Here is a 7,470-nt window from a genome sequence, read left to right as displayed (position 1 = left end):
ACACATACATACAGTACACATAATTATTCGTTAAAACTAAAAAATCTCATTAATTTTCCATAATTATATCTAATCAATTTATAAGTTGTTCCACTGTAAATTTTATTACAATTAATTGTACAAAATGTTGAATTAAAACTACTATACAGATTTTATAATAATAGTTAATATACATAAATTCATTTCCTAAATTATATAATCTCAACTTATATAATTTGGCTTATATAATATACAAATTAGGTACTAACAACGCATGAGTTTAAATCTATACTGACATAAGAAAGGAATAATATTAATTTTATAAACTGTTATCGCCTTTCGTACTTACTTTTAAGATTTCTGAAACCTTATCAGATATTAAATTGCGTTGCCTCACATGAAAAATCAGCGAGTTACTACTTTTCACTTTTTTTTTGCACGATATAATCTCATTGACTTTACTCTTCTCTGTGTACGTAAACGTCTAACATCTGACTGTGCATTCTCCAATAATCTTCGTACAATGTTAGTATTTTTCAAGTCTATTAAATTTAAATTTACGTTAACTATTGATTTCTTTTAGTATTTAGAATTCATTTATTCATTTAGTATTTAGAAAGTATTTTTTTCAATGTCTCCCGTTTGAACAACATTACTTGAATCTGAAAAACTTTAAATAATCATGTATTAGTATAATTTATACTACTATTATGTAAATGAATGAATCTTTATTCTAAGCATTACCTCCTATTTACATCACTTTCTATCACAACTTGCTCTAGATCCATAAAATTATCTTCTACGCTTGGTAACTGACAATCATCTAATTGTCTGAAACAAAGAATCATATCACCCCTAGATAAATTATCATATTTGAATACAGATAAAGAAACTGATTTGAAAAGTAAACCATACCTAGCATCAAAATTGTTTTCATAAATGTCTTTAGTGATGCTGGCATCATTCGTTGAACTTGTAGATGATGGAACCATACTCACTGTTGAGGACAAAACTATTTCGTTACTAAGTAAATCACAATTATTTGTATCTGATGGACTTTGTATTGGTTCATTTTTCGTTCATTACTCCGCTTTTTCAAATTTCGTTGAACATGCCCCCTTTTTAAGCCTTACTACTTTAGATAAACCTCTATAGTTGAAACATGACGGTTCCAAGTGCATAGCACAAACATAAGAATATATTTTAAATTTTATGTCAGTCTTACTAACATAATTACTTTTTGATGCTATTAATTTATTATTATCATTTCGTGAATCCTCATCTTTCGGTACTCTAAAAAATATACAAAAAAAAATAAAAACAACGACAAACTTGAGCCCTTCCTCGAAACTAACCACAAAATACACATATATATACTACGTATTTAACTTACCGAAAGAAATTCAAATTTAAACAGTCAGCATCATCGTTCTGCAATCTGCAGTTGGAAATGCAGCACTTTTTAACCATCTTTTATATTTACGTACACAAAAAACCATTCAACAAAATAATAATCAACTGTCACATTTGCGGTGGACGCAGCGATGAGAATCCGATGTTTATCCCAGAAGTATGAAAAACTGAATTTTTCTAGATAGCCGTGATGCCTCTAGGTCTCTTTTATAACCATGGCCGTACTGCTGTCGGCTGTTGTTCCAGTCCATCGTTCCAACGTTTGAATTGTTTTGAAAAAGAGGTTAATAGCAGACTATTGAACTTTGTTGTTTTTTAACAACACACCACTTTACTTTCAACTATCATAAGTGAGAATTCATTCAATATTTATTCAGTTTTAGGTGAACATTTTTTCAGCATCAAAGATCAAGGAATTACGCTTCTTTATATTACTTCTGAAAGTTAGAAAGATATGCAAAAAGGTAATTGTTTATTAGCTATCTTAAGTTCTGAATTTAACAAAAAATTTTCATTCTAGCTTGGGAAACTCTTTCCTAGGAAAAACGAAGTGCTGTGGATGCTGTTGGAGAAAGTTGTAAATTATGTGAACAAATGCAATGTCGTGGGACCGTTGGTTTCGAAGGCAATCCGGATGAAAATGGAGAAACTACCTTGGATGCTTTAATTCTGGACGGGTATAATTATAATACCTTATACGATATAAATATTTTTTTTTTAATTTAAAATTGGAACAATTTATTCTTTTTTACAAAACGATGATGGACATTGGTGCTGTAGGCGGAATCCGCAATGTGAAAGATGCAATCTCAGTTGCTCGTAAAGTTATGGAAAATGCAAGACACTCGTTGCTTGGCGGAAGTTTAGCGGCAGACTTTGCTGTTCAAATGGGCGTCAAGAAATACAGCTTGCAAATAGACAAGTCGCGTGATATGTGGCAAAAGTGGAAAAATGAAAATAAATGTTAACCTAATTTTTGGGAGGTATTTTTACATAAAAATTGCTGAATTAAGTTTGCGATGGCCCATAGAAAAAATCTATATACATCTTATTATATATATATATAAGATATTTTAATTTCCACTTTAATAAATTCATGAAATTTTATTGCGACAGAACGTTGAACAAAATCCCTCTAGCAGCTGCGGTCCATATCACCTCGGTGCACAGTTAGATGATCCAAAAGCTAATGCACCAACAACTGACGAAGATAATCACGATACTATTGGCGCTATAGCTCTTGATATCCAAGGTCGCGTTGCTGCTGGGGTGTCAACTAACGGACAAAAGTTTAAAATTCCAGGGAGAATTGGGGATTCAGCAGTTAGTGGTCCTGGTGCTTATGCCGATGGTGAAGTTGGTGCTGCAGCTGCCACTGGTGACGGCGATATTATTATGCGATTTTTGCCAAGGTACTTAAAATTTATTTTTATTAATTAATTTTCTATGCAAATTCATTACAACTTAGTTTTTAAAATAGAAAATATCTTTATAAAATGTCAATATATAAGAATTCTTCGAGAACGATTCAAATTTACATTGATTTTTTTTTAACAGAAAGCTATAATAATTTAAGAAAACGATTATTCGTTACAATGATCATAATCAGAGTGATAAGATAATTCTAAAAGATCTTGATAATCCATAGTCGTAGATTATTAGATTTTAATTATTTTTGATGCTTTGTAATGTAAAAAATAATTAAAAAATATTACAGATTGCTCAAAATAAGTTTTATTGATTTCAGCTATTTATCGGTGGAATTGATGAGACTGGGTGCATCACCAAATGCGGCAACTGAAACGGCAATAAGGAGAATAGCAAAGTACTATCCTAAATTTAGTGGTGCTGTAATTGCACTAAATAAAGCTGGCGAATATGGAGCTAACTGCCACGGATACGACAGTTTCCCATATTATATTACTAACGTTGAAACGGGCGCTGCTAAGGAATTGAATAAACCTTGTATCACTACACACAGCCCTTAAAACTTTTCTGTATCTTTTTGACAAATTGCAGCGTTGTACATACATTTTTCAATAAATTTCTTTAAAGGATTTAAAGGATTTTCTTTAGAAAGACAAGAAAACCTGTCCTCTAACATCTACATGCGTAGAAGAGAGAAAGATTTAAGCAAAAGCTGTGCGATAATTATTTAATCATTTGTTATTTCAATGGTGAATACACCGTCGTAATGTTGCGCTAGATGCGCGTTGATGAAGATATTTTTGGACAGCAACACAAGACGGCTTTGTTTTTGAGTTGATTGTCAAAAAGGTTGACAAGGATTGATAGATTATCCTAATTTCATTCATCCGGTTGAACATTTTTTGCGACTATAGAACGTTTGTTGCCCAAGTGAAAGGTAAGAAAAATTTAATGCATTCCATTCCTCTTTTTGTATTACAACAAAATCGGATGAATATCTTGAAGACCAATATTCTTATAGTCCAATTTGTATTTGTTTATTATAAACTGTAAATGAATGCAAACAATTACTTAAATTTATTATAACCTGCAAAAGGTTTTTATTGCTTTTTAGTGCTTTTTTTTTAGTATCCTACAAAATCACAAAATATTTAGATCTGTCAAGCAAAATATTAAAAATGAACAACGATGAAATAATATTCTCAAGATATTTCTTCGTAATAAATAAGTAAGTTTTCTCACCGCTAAGCGATTGACTAAAAAATCTAATCAAATCTGTTCAGTGAAATCTTGAAAATTCAATTTACTTTTTTTCTGAGAACGTGCTTTGAATAAATATAAGTGAATATAACGGCTAGAAATTCAATAAAGTTATTTTTTTCTGATAACTTAATGGAAAAGGATAACGTGAAATTTTTAGGATATTTTATTTAGGATATATTTTTGAGTATTGGAAAGCGATAAATGTATAATAAAGCCCATTCAAATTTTTTTTGCAATCTTCATCATACTTACAATGTTTATTGCTTTCCTGTAATTAACATCAACATAAAATTAAAATAAAATCAAATAGAATTGAAAAAAGTATCTTTCTTAATAACAACTTTTGTTTTTTTTGAGTTTCCGTAGACTACTCTCTTTACTCGATCAAAATTAACATTTGAATCAGTCATAAATGTTAACGTAATACGACGGAAGGATAATGAAGTTTGGGAAAATAAACAATGCTAAATTAAATAGCATTTCAGATTTAATTAATTTCATGTTTTCATGAATATTATTTGCATAGATGCATCAGCCTGAAGATGATGATGTACCAGAACCTGAACCTCCGGCTCACCGTAGGCAACACACGTTGCACGACCCAAATCGAGTTCATGGAGCTCAAAGGTATCAGGCGCCTGCTCGAGATTTACCAGAGAGACCTGCAGGTCTGCACAATCAGTATTACCAGTACAAATGGGAAACCGAGAATGATAGATGGATGTGGCTAAGGCCACATGCCATGGACAGAACCCGTGCAGTATGCATTGTTTGTCATATGAATTTTGGTGCAAATATAACAACTGTTAGAGGTCATGAAAGATCACGAAGGCATAGAGAAATAAACATGCCTCATTATGAGATACCAATTGATGATATCCATGATCATCATTTAACAAGAGAAGAGTTTGCAAATGAAGTTGCAACAATAAAGATTTTACTGGCAACTTTTTTTGCCACAGAAGGTATAGCCTACAGAAAAATCAACACCCTCTTGGCATTGATTAAACGGATTTATAGTTACCCAGATGCACTACAAGAAGTGAATCTTAGTCGATGGGACATGTCAAAAATCATAAACAACGTGATAGCTCCTGTTCATCAACAAGAATTAGTTCAATTAATGACAGATAATCGGTTCACAGCGTTATACGACGATTCTACAAGCGTCGACAATGATAAACACGGCTGTTTGCTAGTGAGGGTTCCTCATCATAATTCTTATAAAATACTTACGTTAGTATTTGATATAATACGAATTTATCGAAACGACGATGAACATAGCGCTGAAACTGCCGAAGCACTATACAACAACATGATAAATTCTATGTTTGGTCGTCTTTTAGTAGCCAATGAAGCAGACAGAGTAGCTCTTCCTCATGAAAATTTAATGGCACTGGGAAGTGACGGCTGTAACACTATGGTTGGGGTAGCAAACTCAGTTGCACAAAGATTCATTGCTCATTTTCCAGGCTTCCTATCTATCAATTGCCCATGTCATAAAGCCGCTTTGTGCGAAAGACATTCTTGTGATGAATTGTTTATTATTCAAGATCTGCTCGTCGATGTCTATAATTGGTTTTGTTCATCTAAAAGACTGCACGCACTCAGGGAACAACAAATTCGTCTGAATATGGACATTCATAGATTATTAAGATTTGTCAATTCTCGTTGGCTTACAAAGATACCTGCACTCGAAAGACTTGACGAACAAAGGGTAGCTATCGTTGCCGTATTGGCACAAGAACCAATGAACCAACAGGCAGTATTGCTACGTAATACTCTGGAAACCCCCGCCATCCAGTGTCTTGTAAAATTTTGTATCTTCATTCTTGAAGTTATGGAAGATTTCAATGGATTTATGCAGACCGAAGAGGTCATACTACCAGAAGTCTATGCTAGAATAAACGAGGATTATCGAGATATTTTACTATGTTATATGCACGTCGAAAATATCGAAAATTTAATGGAGATAGACCCAGAACTAGAAGTATTGTTCAGAGCTGAAGATGACATGCAAATAGGAGATGATGCTCGACAGATCGGTACGTTTATTATACAGCTTATTTTTAATGTAATTTTCTTGATGGAAAATCAATTGTTTAGGGCTCTACTAATGATATCGAAAAACCTTGGAAATAGTCCCTATCTATATGCCTCAAAAAATTCTCTGTTTGTGCATTTCCTAAACTGTTTAGCTCTCGAAATATATAAAAAATTCACACTAACTTATTTTATTTTGTAATCATGTTTCATGCTGCTTTCTTGCAGCTCAACAGTTGCCCGCTGAAGACTATCAAAGAGTGATGGGACTTATCCGGAATTATCTTATTCGGCTCGCCACTGAATGGCTGGAGCGACTGGTAATTCCATGGCAGCCGTTCCAATGCGTAGAAGCATTGTCAAAAAACAATGCCCGGTCAATGGAGTACCGTGACGAATATCCGGAAGCCATTCACGACTTGATGATCTTGTTTCCTCGGGCTGTTCCTCTAAATGTCAACGAGCAAACACTTCAAGAACAATACGATCGTTTGCCGCAATACTTAGCAAATATTCATCCAAGGCATCCGTTTGAAATTATGAGAACCGACTATTTTTGGTTTTATGTTGGAAATCTGATTGAGAATGGAGTCAATCCATTTCGAGAAATAGCGGAATTTGCGTTGAATGTCTTAGCAACACCTCACAGCAACGCTCAGCCCGAACGGATATGGAGTTTTGAAAAATACCTGAAAAACAAGTACAGAAACTTGTTGTCACTGACCTCTGTAAAATCGACTTTTTACACGAAGCAACACCTCAAATTACATGGATGTCACAATCAAGTTCATAAATTTGTCCCCAGTCCAGAAATGATTCGTCGCGTTACCTTACGGTTATTCGATAATGGAGCAAACGTACATCCAGTCGACAATGTTTTTGAGGATGTTGATAGTGACAATGAAGGCGAGTTTGACGAAGGAGAAGACGATGAAGATCTCATCGAGGATGTACTTCACTAAAATTATATTCACTATAGAAATAAAAAATGACTAAATAATTATCGCACAGCTTTTGTTTAAATCTTTCTCTCTTCTACGCATGCAGATGTTAGAGGACAGGTTTTCTTGTCTTTCTAAAGAAAACCTTCGCGAGTATGCTTACCCAACCAATAAAAAATAAACATGAAAAAAACTTGCACAAACTCGCAATGAATCGTATGTATATTTGTATCTGGGTATTAATTATTTAATTACAAAACAATAGTACACGAATAACAATGTGAAATCCTTGGATTTTCCTGTCGATGAATCCTTTCATGCAGATCTAAGCAACTGAAATGATAATAATTACAAATTAACAGAATGAATGTAGGGGTAAATTATTTTTAAAAAATGATAAAAA

The 7,470-nt window shown here is 33.2% G+C and overlaps 1 pseudogene; it reads left to right on the top strand.

The window, feature by feature from the left end:
• The first annotated feature begins 1,846 nt into the window (after nucleotides 1–1,846).
• On the top strand, nucleotides 1,847–7,088 carry LOC131675620 (N(4)-(Beta-N-acetylglucosaminyl)-L-asparaginase-like; annotated as a pseudogene).
• The last annotated feature ends 382 nt before the right edge of the window (nucleotides 7,089–7,470 follow it).

This window comes from Phymastichus coffea, unplaced genomic scaffold (assembly GCF_024137745.1).
Source record: "Phymastichus coffea isolate CEN01 unplaced genomic scaffold, Cenicafe_Pcof_1.1 PCOF00027, whole genome shotgun sequence".
In the NCBI taxonomy this organism is placed as follows: domain Eukaryota; kingdom Metazoa; phylum Arthropoda; class Insecta; order Hymenoptera; family Eulophidae; genus Phymastichus; species Phymastichus coffea.
Note: the sequence above shows the minus strand (reverse complement) of the source record. Positions and strands in the feature narration are given on the sequence as shown.